We start from the raw sequence: 22,546 nt of genomic DNA on the forward strand, positions 1-22,546 counted from the left end.
TGTAGAAAACATAGATGAAGAGGATTTTTTTATCGCTTTGGCACATTAGCTTTCCAGAAGTTAGTTTTCATAGTGGAACTGAGTTAAGCCCCTTGAAACTGAAGAAAAAAAGTGCCCACTGCCTTCCTCTATAACTTTCTATCAAAATTATCACACAGAAGGGAATAATTTGTAAATGATAAACACACTGACTTTCTGTTACTTCTCCAAAAGAAGGGGTCATTTTTTTAAATATTAAAATTCTGACTTTTAGTCAAATTTCTTATGGATAAAGGAATATATTTTGATCTTAGTAAAACATGAATCAGGTAAACTTATTTTACAAATGGTGTTAGCTTTATTTTTTTTCAGCAGGACAGTTCTGTGGATCTGTTCATATCAGTTTTATTGTAATTGTTAGTCTAATTCCATAAACTGAAATTATGAATATGTATTCTGTTTAAGCAGAGGCTGTCTGCATGATAACTGATAACAGATAACATTTTATTTGACTTTAAGAGAGATAAGTTATACTTCAACATTGTTTCCCATTTTCTTTTTCTTTTTTGATAGACCGTACTTAACATGTTTCACCATTTCCTTTTTCTCAGATTATGCTTAATATTTTATTCCCTTTTCCCTTTTTTCACAGTGCATGCTTGTTTTATGGCCCTATGGGTACTGGGAAAAGAACACTTATGCATGCACTAATAAATGAGTGCATAGCAAGACAGTTGAATGTGCAGTTTGTCATGAAGAACTGTGAACGGTTTCGTGGTAAATCTGACCTAAGTATACTTCTGCAAATTCAGAAATTGTTTAAAGAGGTAAATCTAAGCATTATGTCTTAACATTTACTTGAAAATAAAAGTTATTAAGCTTTATGTATATTTAGGAGCAATAAAGAACTGACAGACTGTTTGTTTTCTAGGTTAATGAATATCGTCCATGTATCTTTTTTTTGAATAATATAGAAGAGTTGTTTTATGATCAATTTCCAGTACTGGATCACAAATACAGGTGAGATTGTAGCTTTAATTTCTGTCCTTCTAGTTGCTAGATAGCATAGAACCATAATTCTGAGGGGAACAGTCTGATATCTGGAAAACATTTTCCTCCATATTGCTGTTTGACTATGAGATATGAATAGCAGACATTCTCACAAAATTACTTTGTATGATTGACTAAATGCGAGTTAATGGAGACAGGTGATGCACAGTTAATGTCTCATGATATGATTGCAGTTGTTTTCCTACTAGCTACTGAGGCATGTAGAAGACTTATTTCATGAGACAGTACTTGTATGGATCATGGGCGTGGCCTCTGATTGAACCAGCCCTTCCTTAGAAAACAATTGGAATTTTTGGCTGCCTGCATAGACAAAAGAGTATGCAAGGGGACTTGTTTTAATGTCAAGGAAATAAGGGTTTCACATTTATAATGGTTCTTGATCTCCTGAGACCTTCCTTTGTACAGAAATTTAGGCAGCACTTTGAAGGGTTGAGAGTGACCTGGCTTTCCAGCTGTCACATTTAGGGGATGCCATGGAAATCAGTAAACACCATGATCTCTGTTTATGGTTAATTACACTTTCAGGTATCTATGCAGGGAATGATAGCTAAAAAGACTGGCAGCCTATTTTTTGCCAACTTTTGAGATACCTGTAGTTGCCTTTTATTGTATTCTGCCTACGTAGTCACTGGAGTGAACCACAAAGTACTCTGGTTATTAGCAGGATAAAAACAAATAAGTATGTGCATCTCTTTCCTCCTTTTTCCTTATTTACTGTCTTTTTATTGGTTGTTTTCTGCAGTATTCCCTTTGCTTTATTACAGCAGATCTTAATGAAAATTGTGGGTAAAAGGAATTGATGCCTTCTGCTCATATATTTATCTTGACTAATCATGATATAGTTCCATGAAATTTTCTTACAACTTCTCAATTTTGATTTTGTAGTAACTATTTTGTTTTGACCTTACACTGTGGCAGTAGTAAATTAACCTTATGCATTTGTTTTTCTTGAGGGGTTACAAAGGTAAAAACATTTACTTGAAATGATAATTCTGATCTGCATACCAGCAATGTTAAAATCATAGGTGATTACTTTACAGAGCAGGTCTTCAAGAAATTGACACTGGCCAGCTCAACTGGCCTAGAAGGATGAAACCCTGCCCATAGCCCATGCAGTCTGATTTCTCTTAGCAGTTTGGGCACTTTGTGGAGCTGGTCAGTGGGAGGAGAGGGATGATACATTTCCGCCTGTCTCTGTCTGGGGGACATACGCCTGCCCAGACTTGTGCAGTGGAATTCCCAGTGGAGAGTTGGGATTATGTAGTACAAATGTGGGGGTGGGACAGGACCTTTGATTACATAGGAAAATAGGCAGTTACATACATCATGACAACTCATTGCATGCTAACCCACTGATCATTTTGAGGGCAAACTTTTGGGAACACTAGGGCCTTAAGAAAGAAAAAAAAACTGTGGAGATGATGACACACTCCCAGCTGGTGTTGACCCTTGCCCTCAAGGGAATAAGTAAAACAAAGGACTCTCAAACCAATAGAAATAAAGGGGCCAATGAAATGGCAGAAGGGAGGCTTTACGGTCTAACGGATACTGTTAAAAATGATACAGGAAGAATTCAGCTTTGTGGTATTTCCTTTTTTCACCAAAAATGTAGTCATCAACATTAAATGTCTTTTTTATGTTCTACAAATAATCATATTACACATTTTGAGTTGAGTGGAGAAACATTAATCTTCATTTCAGATTCAAACTATGCCCCAGCCTGATTCGCATACACTTTAATATTTAGGTATGTTCAATACAGTATAAAGTAGGTAGATGTCACAATGGTGAGTGGGTGCAAGCGTTATAAATGTACAAGCATTAACATGACATGTATGTAATCAGGGGACATTAGGATTACAGGTATTTAAACTATATAGCATATATAGTATTATAGTACCACAGAGAAATGTGAGCCAGACTGGTTAAGTAGTACAGATGTATAAGACTTTTAATCAAGTCTGACAAATTACATACATTAGAAAATAAGATATGGCTTTCAGAAGTTGATGGATTTATCCATTATCTTTGAAGCACTGGCATTCAAAAGTATTAGCAAGGTAGACTAATGGAAATAATTTAAACATCTGTGTACTTTTTTCCATTCTGATATCTGTTGTTACTTGGTTTCAGTTAGCTAGGGGCAATTTTACTAAAACATTTCTAATTGCTGGAAGGTGAAGGATTTAGTCTAAGGTTTGGACTTCATTGTTAATGGCTCTAAGGGGTAGTGATGAGGAGCAGAAGTCTAATTGCAGGAGTTAAAAAGTTAAGCTGGATAGGTAAACCATGGCATGTGTCCTGATGAGAAGACAGTTTGTCTTTTTTAAATAACAGTGATGCTGTAGCTTACTTGGGTGGGATATGAATTTGCAAATTTTGCTTAGTGATGTTTGAAGGATGGTTGTGGTTTGGGTAGAGTTCTGCTTTGGGAATGAAAAACATTAATTATGAGCTTTCTGCTTGAGTTGAAAGGTATTAACAAACAACATGTGTAGCACCATTGCCCCTTTCTCTCTCTCTGGGAGGAGCAAAAAGTGAATAACTGTAGCCGGTATCAGTATTCCAGTCCTGCTTTCTGAAGTCTCCACTTTAAACTTCGTAGAAAGTGGCAATTTGAAGATGCGTTCACAGATGGACTGGCTGAGGGTTCCTCTGTGTAGCCCTTGGCATACGTTGAAACATTGCCACAAACACACAATTACTAGAGTAGCATCACTATGTCCTGAAGATACAGTCTAGTGCTGAGCAGGTTTCCTGCAATCTCTGTGCTCGTTTTCTGTTAAAATGGACTCTGTTGCTCATGCAGTACAGGATGAGGAGGGGCTAGAGGAGGCATGCCCCAACTGCTACCCAGGGGTTGCAGTCTGTGTTTTTTTCTTTTTTTTATGCCAGCCACCCACACCTGGTCATATGAAGCTATCTGTTGTACTTGGGACACGGACTTCTACAACTGAAGTAACCACAAGGTCTACTTGGACCAGAAGCTCCTAGTAGAGGCGAGTTATTTAACTAGTTTGCACTGAGGATTCTGTCTCATGTAACAGACATCAAGAGTATGTTGGACTTGTGGTGGGAACTTGAGTCTTAGCTCTGAGATTGCATCCTTGTAGAAATATAGACCAGTATTCATAATCTACAGTCAGGCACTTTGCAAATGACTTACAGTTATATGTGAACAGTGGTGCTACACGGATACAAATAAGATTAGCGAAAGTCATTTGAGATGAATATGGATGAGCGAAGTCTTTTGAAAACACAGCCACTTCTCATAAAAGATTAAATTATGTAAAGTTCAGCATTACAAAGTTGCATATTACTTTGCCAAAGCCTGAAGGTTCCTGTAACTTTTTTTTTCTGAATATTGATGGTAAGTGTGGCTAAGTGCAGTCAGGCTCAAAACATTTAAGGAAAGCTGAGGATTGAGGAGTGCTTAAAATTTATTTTTTTTAAGAAAAAGGGTTTATGATGTTTTGTATAGTAGTATCTTTTTGTGGACACCCTGATGTTTTTTTTAAAGAATAGAAAAGAGGAAAAAAGAAAGATTAAAAATGGGGATATAAACGAGGAGGAAAACAGACAAAGGAATCATCAAGAGGATGGAGGCGGTAGGAGAGGATGACCATTAAGTTTTTGTCAGGGATAGACTCCCCCTCCCCCCATTTTTTCAAATAGAAAAGAAAGCCATTTGCCTTTGCCTTCTATGCTTGATTAAAAGGGAAATATAGGATTAATTATTGTTACTGCTAATGCTCAATGGTCAAGTTTTTTTTTGTGCTATAACACCAGTATGTTTCATGTAGTGCAGCAGAATTTTTCTTTTAAATTTTCCTTTTGGGGGGAAGGAAATAAATGTCACTATGTATGCTATTTTTAAGTGTTAAGAAGTTATGATTTGTTTGAGGTGCTAGGGTGTGGGTAAGGAATACACTTCAGATTGCTGCACATTTGAAAATAAGATGACTCCATTCTCTTGTTACCATGGCAAGCTTTGGACTGCTGCAGAGTGCTGCAGACTGCAGAGCCGCCTTCAGTGTGTCCATGTTTGTCTGATATGCATTCATGTTACTTTGGTCACAATTTCATGATCAGCAAAAAAAACAAAAATTGCCTATACATCTTGGGATGCATTTGCATGCTACTACAATTCAGAGATGAATTTAATTTAGCCTGATTTGCATATAACAAGTGTGAATTGCACTGAATTTTCACCAATAAGTTGAGCAGCACCACATTGATTCGACAATATCACAGAAAGGTGTCAAATACATTAGAATATCGCAGACTTATTACAGTAAGGTAATATTTTAAAAAAATCATAATTTAATAAGAAACACTTAAAATATTATTTCATTATTGAATTAAGAGTTATATTTAATGATTTTATATATGTAATATGCATGTTAATATATCAGTGACATATTGTTAGATTTGTGCTATTTGGATGTTGGATTTCTTGACAGCAGCAGTTGAAATGGTTACTGATGACAGAAAATGGTCATTACTGTGGTATACTTTACTGATTGCTACTACATGGGCATAAATGCAGTAAATTACATCTGAAGCTCTGCAGTGCTAAGGATATCAACAGGCATGTGTGATGAACTGGAGATTTTTGGAGTGTTAGTGATAAATAAACAGGTGGCAGTATTATAAGTACATGACAAGGGCAGGGGTGCTTTTTGTGACAAAGTGACTGCATTTATTACTTGAAGGAACTGTAAGTAATATATAGCAATTTTCCTTAGCTATATTGAGATACATTGAAAGCTCATTACGTCAAAGCAGTATCATCACACTTTCTGACTGTGGCCCTTTTTCACATGTAGTAATGATGAAAAATAAGGGATGAAAACAGAGAAAGGGTAACTTCAGCCAGCAGGAAAATCATATCCTCATGACAGCACTTAGGACATGTGGGAAACTTCGGTAAAGGGGGGTCAAGATAAGCCAAGAGGAACATGACCTTGAATGTGGCAGAAATCTAACAGTGGTGGTGGTGGGGGGTCTCCAAATATTATTTAATTAACACCAGATGAGGAATACCTTTGATCCATCTGAGGGGATGACTATGACACAGGAGATGATGGAACAGGAATAATTAGAGGTGGTGTGGGCACTGCTTCATCTTACCAATGTAACACCCATGTGCTCATGAAGGTTGGTTTACAATCAGTAATATGCATGTATATAGAGAAGTGAATGCTTACAAGGAATGTTATAAGTAAATACATTACATTTGACAATTATTAGGTGAACCTTGTACATCAGCAAAGAATGTAAATGAAGGCATTATGAATGGTGAGGGTTCCACTCACCCCCTTGTGAGTACTGTATGCTATTCCATTATTATTAATGCTTTCAAATATTTATTACAGGATCAGCATCAGAAACAAAAAGTTCATCTATACCAATAAATTTGGATGATATCAGCAGAATAGATAGCTACTGCTGCAGATGATGATGATAACATAGTTAAATTTATGAGACAGCCTGAGGAAAGTCTCATGCAGTCCCCAAGTTTAATGGCAACATATCTCAGCCCAAATAATTAGTAATTCTGCAGAAAATGATACTGCATCATAAAGTCAAACACAAGCTGATATACTACTCACATTTGTACAAGAGGAACACCCCTGCACCTCTACTCCAGTATTTCCAAACCTAGAGGAACAGTTTGAGGATGATGACAGGCATTCAGAGGTAACAGTATTGACAGTGTCACCTTTACAAAGGGGAGCCAAGAGCAGGAATTTCTTACAGCTACCGCAGGAAACATGCAAAACATTAGTTGCTGAACTTGAAATGTGCCGTGACATTGTTAGGGCTCAGAGCACTACCACAGAGAATCAGCTGTAAATGGTCAGAGTACTCTCCAGGGTATGTGATGATTTTCAGCACTACTTGGAAATGGTGGAGAGTATGGATAATGCCGTGATCACACTGATGTGTAGTATGGTGGCACACCAAGCATCAGTGGCCGCCTCCATTCATACACTAGTTACGACATACCAGAGTCCAGCTGAACTCAGCCTTGCAAGGGGCAGGGGACAAGCTACTGTCTGGACATGTGGGGAGAGATCACATGATAATGCCATTGCTTCTCAGGACAGTAATATTAGTAGTGAAGGTGAACAAGCACAACGTATTTCACACAGGCCATGTCAGCGTTCATCTGCACCTAGCAGAACCTCACATTTGAGGTTATGATCACTGTCAGGTTAGTGACAACAGGATCACCTGCATCAAGTAGGTTATGGCATCCAACTGACTCACCCTACAGTTCTTATGGTAGCCTGTCCTGAAAATCACTTTCAACATCACCTAGCTTATCTATAGAAGATGTGTATGATTCACATGACTCATTTTATCTTGAACTACGGGGAATCAGCTTAAAAAACACAGTTGTCTAACTGGAATGGGGGTTGAGAATGTTTGCAAATGCTTGCATTTTATCCCTGTAAAACTAATATGTGCACCATCAATGAAAGGTCGACAAAAAAGAATGCTGCTTCATCTCTGTAAAACTAGGATGTACACCATCAATGAAAGGTAGACAAAAACAATGCTACATGAATTGCTATTCCTACAGGTGGCAGTTACCTACATCATAAAAGTAGTAATGCACAAAAATGTTCGGGAGAAATATATCATAAGCAAATAACACATTAAAATGGGTATCCTGACATGTTATCCTACACTGCTGCCACTTAACCCTCCCTACTGCACAAATGGTGGTAATTTTCTCCGTTTTCTGAAGTCAGAAATTATTGTATATGACAGCATAAAATGAATCTGATGTGCAATATCACAGAATAATCTAGCAAGAAATGGCATAATATAAAAAAGCAGTACTTAAATTTGCAATGCATTAACTCGGGAAGTATTTCACTGTTGACAAAATTCATTACGTATGTATAATTAAGTAATCAGTAAAGCAGAATTTTTTCATCAAAGCAGACAAAAATTTGACTTATGATTTATATCATGCCTTACAACAGCAGGAGTCATTGAGCTCTCAGGCATGACTTCAAGTAGCAGTAATATGGGTAAAGTTACTAAAACATGACTTTAAGTAGCAGTAGTATGAGTAACTTTAGTAAAGGATAGTAAAAAAAAATATTTTAAAATAAGAGGGCATGTCAGATGAACAGTGACTGCAAACCATGCACCACACAGCATAGCCCACAGATATCACTGCAAGCATCAGTTATATTGTATGTGTTTTTGCAATAAAGGAAACACTAACCTGAATATCATGGTCCATAGTTGTGGACTAGGTGCCACCTATTTTCCTGCTCAGCCGCATGCCATACATGAACCTACTGCATGGGGTCCCTTACTACTGCTGCCGGCTGGTTATCATTCTCATATTTGGAGTGGAACTATTGACTGCAGTGACAGTATGGGTGACTTCACTACCAGACCATTGCATGATCTTGTTATGCAGAATGCAACACACAGTAAACATCCTGCATACAGTAGCTGGGTCATCCTGAAGGGCACCACTAGACTCATCCAGGCACCAGAAACTGCTTTTCAGGAGGCCAAAGACCCTCTCATTGACAACACAGATCTGGGAACGGGAAGTGCTATATGTATCTTCTGCAGCTCCACTTATATTTCTGGTGGCATGAGCCATGGCTCCAGTGTGTCTAGCATCACCGAAAAAAAAAAAAGATGCTGGGCAGAGACACTGGTGATGCACCACCACACATCACACACTACCTGGCAATTGATGGAATGGTAGCCCTTCCTATTACGGACCAGGAGGGACCATAACAATATGGGTACAGTCCATCACACTTAGTACCTCAGGGAAACATTCTAGCCCGCCCATAAAAGACACACATAGTTATTAATTGGTTCTGATAAGACACCAGAAAATAGATATACTAATCCACATGTGCCAAGAGTACATCCAGGATCTGCTGCAGTATCCTTGAGGCAGAAGCCTGTGGGATCTCCAACATGTCCCCAGTCTGTCTCTAGAAGGTTCCCATAGCAAATATAGTAAAGGCTATACATACCTTTGGGTCCACATGGATAGGAAGTCCACTCATTTCTCTAGTGCTCCTATGAGGGTCAAACATACCCACTAAGACTCTTATAATGTCCCTGTCCACTCTGAACTTATCAAGGATTTCCTGATTATCAAAGTTATAATGAGTTATTCTCTGCTTATATTTTTGCCTTCTTGACCAGCGAGAACCTAGTTTTTGGACCAGTCAGGACAAGCAACTTAGACCTAGAAATAGCAAACCTAGCAGCAAGTGAAACCATTTTCGATGATTTGCATCTCTTATAGATTTGGTGAGGCTTCTCTTCATATAGCATATATGCGACCAGCGCAGAAAAGCAGGAAGATTTGACTGTGAATTGCAAATAGTATAAAACGTATTTCATTAGCATACAAAGATATGCATTACTCCTCATTTACATGTCATTATGTACACATTTGCATAAGCAAATTCGAGGTAATTACACAATGGCATAAATGGCATCTATATCGCAGTTCAGCTGCACTCATCCACCTAAATCGTGGATAGCCTCAGCACATTTGCCTAACTGGCTTTGACTACCGCCCATACTATGCAGACTGTGTCAAGTTTAGCATAGCGTTGTCTCCACTATTCACTTCCTTCTCCTGATGCCGTGTTATGCACACCTGGATGCTGTCTTTCATCATTTTGTGTCTTTCTATCACTTGGTATTCATGTTACTACTTTTAATTTTACTTCTGCAGATGGCGTTTGTCATATGTAGAAATCATATACTCTAGGAAGAGCTTTATTTTAATAGGTAAACTGGTGTATCAGAATGGAAAGATCACATTGTAGTGCTGCAAGTTAAGAAAATGGATAACTCATTTTAAAATCACAGTTGTCTGCAATAACTTATATTTTGAATACTTGTAAATAAAGCATTACAAAACTGAACATATTTTATGGTGTATCTTTAGTCAACAGTGTGATAAATAATAGTCTGAAATTAAAATGATGACATTCTGATCAGAGTTCCTTTTAGGTTGTGATTAAATCACAGAGAGGAAGATTATCTTCAGTATGGCACAACTGATATATTGAGAATATCGTCTGTATGTCACTTAACTGATATATTGAGAGCAGAATACTGATATATTGAGAGCAGAATTTAAATTTAGCTCCTTTGCTTCAGTGATCAAGACTGACTATTTTCACAATTAGGACAAAGAACAGGTCTTGATATACCATTTACTTTGTAAACTGTATAAAGTTATACTTTGAAAAGTGAGGACATATAATGGGCTGATTTTAGTTTGGAAGGAAGCCCCAGAGTTACATTTAAATCAGGGTAAGTGAAGAGACTATTTCATTGTTAATCCAGGTATGCTAATAAATGTAGACAATTTAAGATGATTGGGTCGTGTTTTTACTAATACCTTTATATGTCTAATCAGGTCAGTGTTATCAAGCCTACCTATAGTTTGTTGGAGATGTGGCTCTGGAAGTAAGGGGAACTGGCTGCGTACATTATGGTAATGTAACCAGTCAGATCAGTTTAAAAGAGAGACGTGGGACGTCTTGGATGTAGTTTGGCCTGGAAAGGTCAAGCTGTCTCCTGCTGGATTTTGACAGGATTTCATGAATAAAAAGTTTGAATCAGACATGAAATGCCATTATCAATTCTTTTGACAAAGAGGACATTGCTAGGAAGTAGAATGAGCCCCCGAGATGAATACTTTAATAAGAATTTGAGAGATTTGCAAATCTTAAGATTAAAGGGAAAGAGAAACAAAAATTCTAATACAAATGGTATTTACCATATGTTCAACATGTGGTCAGGCTGATGGATTTTATTGATAGCCCAGTCTCTCAGGTGTGCTTAAGACACAAAACTCTGTAACCAAATATAACTATCAACCTTGTTGGATCCAAGATATGGTAGATTGAGCTTATTGCTGTATGAATATTACAATTTCTGCAGCTTTTATTTTATAACATCTCATAAAACAGGACAGTGATTGAAGATGATCTGTATTTACATACTGTTTTGAGTGAGTGAGCAAAAATAGTGTGTGTGTGTGTGTGTGTGTGTGTGTGTGTGTGTGTGTGTGTGTGTGTATGTATATGTATATATATATATATATATATATATATATATATATATATATATAAAACACACACATGCACAGGTCTACTTCTAAATCTCGTGGCCCATATTACCGAAGACAACAATGACAAATGGTCAGAATCCCAAGGATTGGATGTTACACATGATAAGTAAACATTTGGCCAACTGGAACTCATGCTGAGGCCAGTTTGCCGTGTTTTCCACTGTAGTGTGAACCCAGAATTAGTATATTTAGTTAGGGAGATGTGGGGGCTATACCCTCCCCCCACCTAGGTGAGTTTTACTTACCTCAGCGTGAGTTTCGATACATTTGGCCAAGTGTTAACTTACTGTGTGAAAAATCAGACATTCAGGATTGTGACGTTTCATCATTCTCATCTCGGGATTTTTGCATTCAGTAATATGGGCTATGAAAGAAGATCTATCTATATACACACACACACACACACACACACACACACACACACACACACACACACACACACACACACACACACACACACACACACACACACACACACACACACACACACACACACACACACACACACACACACACACACACATTTATTTACATATGTTTACTGGGGAAGTCCAACTGGGCACAAGAACCATTTTCAGTGGAGACTCAGGGAGAAAAGCTCTAATAAATAACATAGAGAGATCCAGATTACATTTGACATTGAACAGTTAAACATTACAAAGTCAGTTTCAATTTTATATTGCTGAAATACATGAAATACTAAACAATCATGTACATGATAACAAAAACTATGGATTTTGCCATAGTTCAGAAATAGTAAATAGTCTCAGTGTATATGAAGTCAATACCAAGGTGATTTGTAGTAATCAATGTCAGTATTGCTAGGTTGGTATTGTATTTTGATATTGTACGTGAAGACTGTTAGAATGCTATTGAGAATCAGTTGTGAAATAGAAAGGAAGTGGAATATGAGGATATTAGTGGAGGATTGTAAGCTACTTTTCTTTCAATTTGTTAGACTGAGCTAAACTGGTGAGGAGGAAATGGTTTTCTAGGTGATGAAAGGTAAGTGGAGTAGGAATAGTGAGAGAGAGGGCTGATATTTTTATGGAGCTTTATTTGGTAGAGTAGATTAAGAAAGTGGAGTAAAAAAGAAAGAGATAATAGCAGGAGGTGATCCAGGAATTTTTCCAGGAGGTATATAGCTATATAACCAGAAGGATTGAAGGTATTGTCTTAGCTGAATTTTGAAGGTAGTGTACTTTTCAACTTGTTTTGAGAGGGATGGGAAAGTGTCTCAGAACTTAAAGTATTAGATTATAGCAAGACTCCTATTGTATTTAAGGGTTTAGTGATGGTTAGCATATGTTTGTGTTTCAAGCAATGAGCTGTGTTAGATTGGTACTGTTGAATCATGTCTATTCAGTGCAGAGTAAGTTGCGGGGTTCTACATTAAGGAGTGTGTGATTAGGAGTTCAGTGTGATGTTGTTAATGTAAGAGTTCAGATTTTAAGGGCTAGGCGGTGGTGGGCTCTGTAGGGGATGATAGTAGCAAAGTGGGCTATTTAATGTAGCATTGTTCCAGTTCTGAAGAGAAGAAGCAGCATGCAGGAAGGTAGGCAGAAGATGTTTTAGCTATGGTTTCCCTGTTGCTGTTTGTAGGGGGAATGATTTGGCTCGATATGGAAGTGAAGGTTGAATTTCACATTCTTTTCAATTGCTACCCTAGTGACTTTTGAGTGGTCCACCTGTTCAATGATTGTGTTTTTTAATGAGGTTATTTTTATGGAGTTTTGGTTCTGATTAATTGTTTTTGAGGTAAATAGCAGCAGTTTTGTTCTTTCAGGGTCAGTAAGAGTTGAAAGTTGTCTAGTCAATATTCACTAGATGTGAAGGCTTCATGTTTATAAATTGCAGTTGCTGTAGGTTATGGGCAGTGCATATTAGGATATAATCATCTATTTTATATGGATGTGGCATGTTTAGCAGCTGAATATAGGTTGTTGTATCTTTCAGCTTCTCCCAGTTAGGGGTCGCCACAGTGGAACTCCGGTCCGCTAATGATTGGCATTAGATTTTTATGTACCGACTTGCCAGGCCTGACGCACAACCTTCAATGAAAGTACGCCCATTAACGCATGTCTCCACACAGAAGACGCTTTAGCTGAGAATCGAACAGGACAATGTCTGACTGTGAGGCAACAACGCTATCACAGCACCACCACCACAGCAGCAGCTGAATATAGGTATCTTATAAATATATTAAACAAAAGAGGTCATAGTATGTATCCCTAAGGTATACCTTCTGTTATGGGTTGGAAAGTAGAGTATTTGTGCTGCCATTTACTACTCAGTATCTGTTAGTTAAGTAATTTTGGAACCAAAATACAGAGATAGGGAAGAGACCTGAAGTGGTGATTTTTTTTTTTTTTTTTTTTTTACAGTTTGTGATGAGAGACTGTGTCAAATGTTTCTTAAATTTTTAGAAATAAAGAAAAGACTAGCTTATCAAGAGTTTGTTTTTATTGTGTCAGTAAAATGGAGTAAGTAGTGGTGGTAGTCTGATTAGGGAGGATATTATGTTGAGTAGGGAGAGTAGATTATTAATGGTCAGGTGATACAGAAGCTGTGAACGAATTTATTTTTTGAGTGATTTAGATAGTGGAGACAAGATTTCAATGAGGTGGTGGGTAGAATAGTCTGTCGAGATGCCGCCTTTATGTAGGGTCTTCCAATGGGTGGGAACATAGCATTCAAGAGTGGATCTGTTTATATAAGTATGGCTATAGAGTATGATATGGCTTTGGCTAATTTAAGATGTTCAAGTGGAAGACTGTCAGCAACTAGGGGTGTGGGTTTCAGTCTGAGTAGATGAGTTTTTTTTTTCTTATTGTGCAGGTGGCAGTGAGCCTAAAAGTGAATTGGTATAAGTTACAGTTATGTTGCGGGGGTTGATGGTTGGAGGGATGGCTGTCTTTGATTCGAGATGTTATGGCTTGGAAGAAATAGTTCCTAAAATTAGAGGCAATTGTGGCAGGTGTAAGCGTCGTAGTGGGACTGGGTTGAGTGGTATGGCCTGAGTTTATTAGGTTTTGGATAGATGACCAAAATTATTTTCATGGCTTTGTTGTTAAGTTAGAGTAGTATTCTTTTTTTGTCTGGGCTAATTTGTTTCATTTTATTTTGCAACTGTTTATAATGTATGAGATTTGCTGGGGTTTTATTTTGAGCCAGTATTTTCCAAGATATGCCTCTATTTTTCATACGTTTTGTAAGACAGCCTGGATGTAGAATTGTTTTTAATTTGTTTGGTTCTTGTATGAGATTGGTGATTCAGTTTGGTAGTAAAGATTTATTAAATTCTTTGGTGGCTTCATCAAGGGAAAGGGCTTTTAATATACTCCTGTTGTACTGTTTTAGTGTAGAGATAAAATATTCTGCATTAAAGATGGATAGGTTGTGCACTGTCTTGAAGAGATGTTGTTTTTTCTGAGCGGTTAGATACTCTATTAGCATAACATGGCAGATGGTCACTTAGGTTGTCTGATACTATGCCAGTACTAGAGGTGTTACTGGGCTTTGTTTGCTAATATCCAGTGTAGGATAGAGACTTTAGATAATGTATTATTCCTGGTTGTAGACTCAATGTGCTGAAATAAGCCATAGAGGTTTGTGGAAATTAATGGGATTTGTGTTTTGGTTAGGGTCTAGTCAATACTGAAGTCCCAAAGAAAGTTTTGTATGGTATAATGTTGATGTCCAGGATAAAATGCCTTCTGCTGTAGTGACTTTAGTCCTAGGAGAGATGTATAGAGTTATGATATGGCCTTGAAAGGGCTAACTGTTAGCACAGAGGCAAGGTTCTCAGCATTGTTAAAAGATGGAATGTGATGCTGATATAGTGATATTTGAAGGATTTTTTACCTTTTTATGTTTAAAAGACTTGGATATTATTTTAAAATGTCCCTGGTGCCTAATGGTGGTGGTGCAGAGGATTAATATTGTGTGAGTTGCAAGGACTTGGGGTCTGAATATTTTTTAGTACCTTTAGGACACATTATATAGAGTATCCCCTGGTGTCTAATTCACCTGCCCCACATCTTTCCTGCTGCAAAGCTTTGATCTTTGCTTTAATGGTTTTTAAGGCACAACATAAAGAGTTGTCCATGGTGGCTAGTGTTCCCTTCATTAATGCTTCAAGGTTTGTCCATTAGTCTAAGGAAGAATGGAGGTATCACAATCCCCCCACATATTCACACAATCACACACACACACACGCACGCACACACACACGCACACACACACACACACACACACACACACACACACACACACACACACACACACACACACACACACAGCCCCCGCATAATCAATGAATACACTCACTCATACAACACAGATACACAAACCTACCCAACCCCGTAACTAAACCTACTACTGCATCCTCCCAGCCAGATACAAACTCACACATGCATCCACAGACAACACAGAACCACACCCCCAGTACTACCTGGCACTCACCATAACACAATCAGGTGAACAGGAACTTTTGTCCGTGATGCAGCAGAGCAATTCTCTTGGTTGCACCAGTGCCTTACCACAGGCATTTCTGGGTGAGATTACATGACTAACTAGCATGGCCACAGAGACAGCACTCTATGTTGCTGCACATATTCATCCTAAAGCACCATGGTTAGACTGTCTGAATCAGCAGTGGTTCCCCATGGTTAGACTGTCTCTAAATCAGTAGTGGCTCCTGTCAGGTGTACACCCTGTGTACACCTCATGGTAACTTTTCTGAATCTGATCCATTAATTTAAGATTATATTGTATAAGTTTTAATTAAGCTGTTACATAATTTCTGAGTTTGTTTTTCTAATTTATTGAAAATTTTTGTTATAATATGTTGCAAATATTTTCTTGTTATAATGTGAAGGTTCTTTATAAAAGATGACAGCAATGATTGCTGCATCTTTTGTTTTTACCATCTTATAAAACAGGATGCAGGAAATAAGTCAGATAATTAGAAGTGTCTTTGAAGATCTTGGTTCTCTTTCCTTTATTACATGGAATTTTCTACAAGGAAGATGCTCAAGTCTTGTTTTGTTACCAGAGATAAACAACAGGCAAGCAGTTTAATGTTTGTTGTATTTTGTAGATCTGTTTTTAGCAGATCTCTGAAAATACTTTTCACAGATCACAGACTGAATTAGAAGCATTACATATGTCTTTGTTTTAATGGTAACTATTTTTCTTCAGTTTTATAGATTTTATGATTCAAGAATGAAATCTTATGCTTCATTTGACTTTCTGATTTTTATTTATTCTAGGTATGTAGAGAAAGAATTGATAAAGCGATTGGATGACATGAAAAACAGGATTGGCCTTGTGCTGATAGCTGCCACATGCAAATTTGAATGTTTAGACAAGGCATTAATTCGTCCTGGTCGATTCGACCAGATATTTCATTTTGAGTTACCTAATAAAAAGGTAAGTTCCTTTCTTTGTTTTGATTAGTGTATTAATATGATGTTTATTTGGTATAATATGTGTACTTGGACATTAGAATTTTCCCATGACTCATCTGAAAAGGGACAATTGTGTCTCTGGACTTAACCAGCTAACACATAAGTAAATAAATAACGACTCTGTGGATAATATGACACAACTGTATTGTTTCTAGCAAATTTCTAAAGAAAGTAATACGATTTCATCAAAAATATTGTGGAGACAAATATGACACAGTAAAATGAAAATGGAAGGCTCTTAAACTTACATAAAAAGTTTGTGGGTATGTCATTCCATTAATTTTTAATATTGTTTACCCAGCTGAGGGTCATGTGCTAGAGTGTGTTCTGACAAAGAGCAGGTATAGCACAAGTGAAAGTATTCCTAGTACACAGTATGAAAAATACAAAAGTAAAACAAAAATATACAAAAGGAAAATAAATGGAGGATCTGGGAAAAAAACTTTATTATAATTACTAAAAAAGAAAAAAAAATACAATAAAAATAATTGTGTTACATTTGTTCTCATCCATCAGGACCAAACCAGTGATTTTATCTGCCTTCATAATCTATAAATAATGACTAACCTTTAAACTAAAGAAACCTGTTTTTCCAAGTTTTGGCAAGTTGTGGTATTTATTCTTTAGGGGTTCCCCGAGTGCTTTTGTCTTTGCACAAGTTTTGAAAATTATTATTAAAAGGTGCCCTAAATGCTTTCCTAATTTCATTTTCACATGTAGCTTCAAATACTTTCATATTATTTAATAAAGAGGGATTAAAGTACTAAGTTTATATAAAATGTAAGTAATAACATAGTTGACTTTCTTTTAAAAAAAAACAAAAACAGACACGATTTAGTTTTTGAGTTAAGAGTATGAGAGCTGTGATAGCATCTCTGTAAGAAGCCAGTGTTTTCAGCACAACTCCCAGACTTTAGAAAAACATTATTTGACAATTTTAATATCTAATAGTGAGGAAACAATAAACAATGACATATTTATAGAAACAGAAAAAAATTATGTAGTCATAAAAAATGTATTTTATAATACAAATAAAAAGGAAAATGTATCTCCCTTTGTTAACTACATAGCAAAAAATTTTAAATAAATAATGAACAAAGATTATAAGATGAGAAGCCTTGTATTTTAATATTTCCTATAGCATTTACAAACAAATGTTTGGATTCATTCAACATGAAAAAAATAGAAGAAATGAAAGGAAATGGGTTAGTATTTTGGCAACAATTCCTTGATTAGCAATTATATATATGAGGCCAATTCCCTTGTAGCAAGATATAACATAAACCAAAACAATTGGCTAAACATACAAACTTTCAGAGAGTATATAGTAAATGAATTAAAAATATGTCAAATAGTGAAATCCCACACCTAGACCTAAAATTGTATCTCTTTTCTGTGAAATTAATAAATTCTGTAATAATGATGAGTCTTCATTGTCAGGAATATACAAAACACTACGAGCTGACTTACAAACCTCAGATGAATCGCTATGAAATTATGCAGAAAAGGTTAATAAATACAGATTTTCAGAAAATGAGAAAAAGTACAGTTTTGTACCTACCATAAATATAGATGTTCGAGTGCTAATACAGCTGCAGTAATCACATATGGGTCCTCTGCCGTCAGGTGGGTCCTCGGTCGGCCGAATTCCAAAGTCTTGGTCCGGTGTTGGTTGTTGTCACTTTCTTCCCTGACGTCAGTGCGACAGGGGTATATAAGTCACAGCCGACGCCATATTCTCCAGTCTTTCTTGCCCCAGATGTCAGGTGCCCCCAAAAGGAAGGCAATACATAAATTTTATATATATATATATATATATATATATATATATATATATATATAAATATATTCAAGCAATGCAATGTTATCAAAAAAGAGTAGTTGCAAGCAAATACACTATAGGAGGATAACCCAAAATAGGTTGTATGAGGAGGTGTTAGCCACTAGTCCTGCACCTAGAGGGGAAGGAGGGAGGGAAACCTGTACTGCAGCTGTATTAGCACTCAAACATCTACATTTATGGTAGGTACAAAACTGTACTATGTTCATCGTGCATACAGCTGCAGTAATCACATATGGGTAGAATCCCAAAGCTACGCACAGGGTGGTAGGCACTAGGTAGAACTGGGATGAGCCAGAATGCCCTGCAACACAGCAGTAGCAAAGCCTGCTCTAGTTTTGGAATATAAAGGCAGGTGGTAGTGTCTTGTGAAGGTATGTACAGAACTCCAAGTGGCTGCCTCCAAGATATCTTTGGTAGGAACTCCTCTGAGGAAGGCTGTAGAGGTAGCTGTGGCCCTGGTGGAGTGTGGTCTGATGCCTACAGGGACAGATTTCCCATGATAGGAGTAACAAAATCGTATGCAGTGGCCTATCCATTTAGAAATTGTCTGTTTGGTAACAGGCTTCCCTTGAGCTCCTACAGCATAGGACACAAAAAGTTGTTCTGATTTCCTGAAAGGCTTTGTTCTGTCCGAATAGTAACGTAGCTGTCTATGGATGTCTAAGGAATGTAGCAGCCTTTCCCCTTTGTTTTGAGGATTGGGGTAAAAGGTAGGTAAGTGTATGGCTTGATTTAAAGCTACCCTGGATACCAGTTTAGGTATAAATGATGGGTTGGTTCGAAGGGAAACCCTGTCCTGATGGAAGATAAGAAAGGGCTGCACAGCCATGAGGGCTTGTAGTTCCGAAACCCTACGAGCTGAGGTAATGGCCAGAAGGAAAGCTGTTTTCCAGGACAAATATTGCAAATCTGTTGAGGCAGCTGGTTCAAAGGGAGGCAATGTTAATTTTTCTAGAATGTAATTAAGATCCCAGGCTGGCACTGGTTGTTTCCTTGGTGGTCTTATATTCTTAGCCCCTCTGAGGAATTGCCTTAAAAGTGGGTGAGAGAATAACGGTGGATCCGTGTTGAATTCTGCAGAAATGGCTGAGGCATGGATTTTTATGGAGGAAAATGAAAGTCCACTGTTCAGCAGCTCAGCTAGATACTGTAATATCTGAGGCAAATTCAGTTTTCTAGGGTCCTGGCCTTTTTTCTCATTCCAAGAGCAAAACCATTTCCATTTTGCGGAGTAAGTCTTCCTAGTAGATGGCCTTCTGGCCTTCAGAATGACATCCTGCACCTCTTTGGAGAGTAGAGTCTGTTGTGGTGTTAAGGAATTTTCCATGCAGCGAGATTGAGTGTTTTCAGCTGACTGTGAAGAGTTTTGTAGCTGTGCTGAGTCAGCAGAAGAGGCGTTAGAGGTAGAGGCCAGGGAGGAGTATGTGTTAGGCCCCTTAGGAGTGGGTACCAGTGCTGTCTTGGCCAGTCTGGAGCAATCAGTATCATCTTCGGTCTGGCTACTCTTGCTTTCAAGAGCACCTTGGGTAGAAGAGGCAGAGGTGGGAAAGCGTACACTGTCCATGCTGTCCAACTGAATGAAAGGGTGTCCAGCCTCCAGGCCTTTGGATGAAAAGTCCTTGAACAAAACTTTTCCAATTGATGATTCCTGTGGGAGGCGAAGAGATCTATGTCTGGCCTTCCCCACGCTTGGATTATCTTTGTAAACACCTGTGGATGCAACTTCCATTCGTGTGGATCTGTCATATTTCTGCTTAGATTGTCTGCCAGCGTGTTTTCCAAACCTGGCAAGTACTGTGCTTGAAGTTCGATTTGCCATTCCAGAGCCAAGTTCAAAAGTGTCATGGCTAGTCTGCACAGGGGATATGAATGTGTTCCTCCTTGTTTGTTTATGTACCACATTACTGTGGTGTTGTCTGTTCTTATCAGTAATTGCCCTGGATGCAGGAGGTCCTTGAATGCTGTAATTGCATTTATCACTGCTAGCATTTCTTTTTGATTGATGTGAAGGTGCTTTTCCTTTTGGGACCATTTGCCCTGAATGCACCTGCCTGTCATGTGCGCCCCCCAGGCGTAATCTGAGGCGTCTGTTGTGATGACTTGATTTGCTTGAGGCTTGCAGAATGGGAGACCTATGTTTGTTTGACATGCTTGGGCCCACCATAGAAATTCCTTTTGCAAACATGGAATTATTGGTATTATTGTTTCCAAATTGTGGCTGTGTTGAGACCATAGGTTTTTTAGGTACCACTGAAGTTTTCTCATATGCAACTTTGCACATGGGATTAAAAGAATGCAAGATGCCATGAAGCCCAGAGCCTACAGGATTTTCCTTGCAGTAAGCCTGGTACAATTTGCTAGTGTTTTGAAGTACTGAGTTAGTTGCCCTTGTTTTTCTGGCGTAAGATAGGCCATCTGGGTGTTTGTGTCCAAGTTGGCACCCAGGAAAGTTATTTTCTGAGATGGTGTTAGCCTGGATTTCTCTTTGTTGATTGTGTATCCCAGAGAATTCAGTAACCGTGTTGCATAAGCCAGATGTTCCAGAAGAGTGTGCTTGCTGTCCACTTGGATCAGGCAGTCGTCCAAATAAGGGTAAATTTGTATCCCTTGAAGTCTGCAGTAGGCAATTACTGATGCCAGGCATTTTGTGAATACTCTGGGCGCAGTAGATAAGCCAAAGGGCAATGCAGAGAATTGATAGTGGATTGAACCTGCAAGAAATCTGAGGTATCTTCTGCAGCTTTGTCTGATTGGGACATGCAGGTATGCCTCCTTGAGGTCCAATGTTACCAGCCAAAACTCCTTGCCCAGCATGGGAAGAAGCTGCTGTAATGTGAGCATCTTGAATTTTGGTACAAGTAGAAATGTATTTAGGATGGATAAGTCCAAAATGGGTCTCCAGTCGGTTCCTTTTCTTGGTACCAGAAAAAGTCTGGAATAAAAACCTTGACCTTGTTCGTGAGTAGGAACCTCTTGAATGGCTTTCATGTCCATGAGTTTTGAAATTTGTATTTGCACCTCTGCCTTTGATTGTGTGGCAGGTTTGGCATGCCTCTCATTTTTGGAAGAGTGTGAAAATGAAATCTGTAGCCTCTGTTTATAATGTCCAGGATCCATTTGTCTGTTGTGATAATATGCCAATTTCTTGAAAATAGTGCCAGCTTTCCTCCCAAGGGAGCTGCCAGCTGAGACTTGCTTGGCATGAAAAGGAGGAAGTCATTGGGTTTGCTTTCTGTATTGTTGTGCACTGTCTTCGCCACCTCTTGGTGCTGGAGTTTGCCATTGTCTGCCTCTATATGATCCTTGAGATTGTCCTCTGCCCCTTGTGCGCCTGTATCTACCTTTTTGGGTCTTGTCCGTGGCTGGAAAGGACCAGTTTTTTGAAGGCCAATTTCTGCTAAAACGAGGTGGCTGTACCTGTAGAAAAGCCTTGACAGTTTGCATAGATTTAGCTTTTTCTTCCATTTTCCGTAGTATCTCCTCAGCATTAGTACCAAATAGCACATCCTTTTGTAAAGGAGCATCTAGTAGTTTAGCTTTAACATGATCAGGCAAGCTTTGTTCCCTAAGCCAGGCATGTCTACGAATTACTGCTCCTGTAGCAGCAGCTCTACTTGAGGCCTCTAAGGCATCATAGCCACATTGTAAGGTGTGTTTACCCACTTGTTCTGCACTATGCATCATATTCTGCAATTCCTTTAAATCTGGTTGTTCAGGTTGAGACATTTTGTTTCTTAATTGTGATAACAGAAACTGCTGATATTTAAGCATTTGGAACTGACAATTTAAGGCTCTCATGGCTAGGGTGGCCGAGGTGTATACCTTTTTTCCCCACCTTTCTAAGGATCTAGATTCTCTTTCGGAAGGTAGTGGATTCTTGGCAGTAGAGGCCTTCATTCCCTTGGGGCCTTGAGAAATGGTTTCAGGGTCAGCATTATGGCTTTTGAAAAGAAATTGGTGAGAGTTAGGGACTCTGTAGTACCTATCAGGTTTGACTGGTGCAGGAGGCAGGGAATCCGGACTAAG

Source organism: Protopterus annectens, chromosome 11.part0 (assembly GCF_019279795.1).
Source record: "Protopterus annectens isolate FY-2018-M chromosome 11.part0, PAN1.0, whole genome shotgun sequence".
In the NCBI taxonomy this organism is placed as follows: Eukaryota; Metazoa; Chordata; order Ceratodontiformes; family Protopteridae; genus Protopterus; species Protopterus annectens.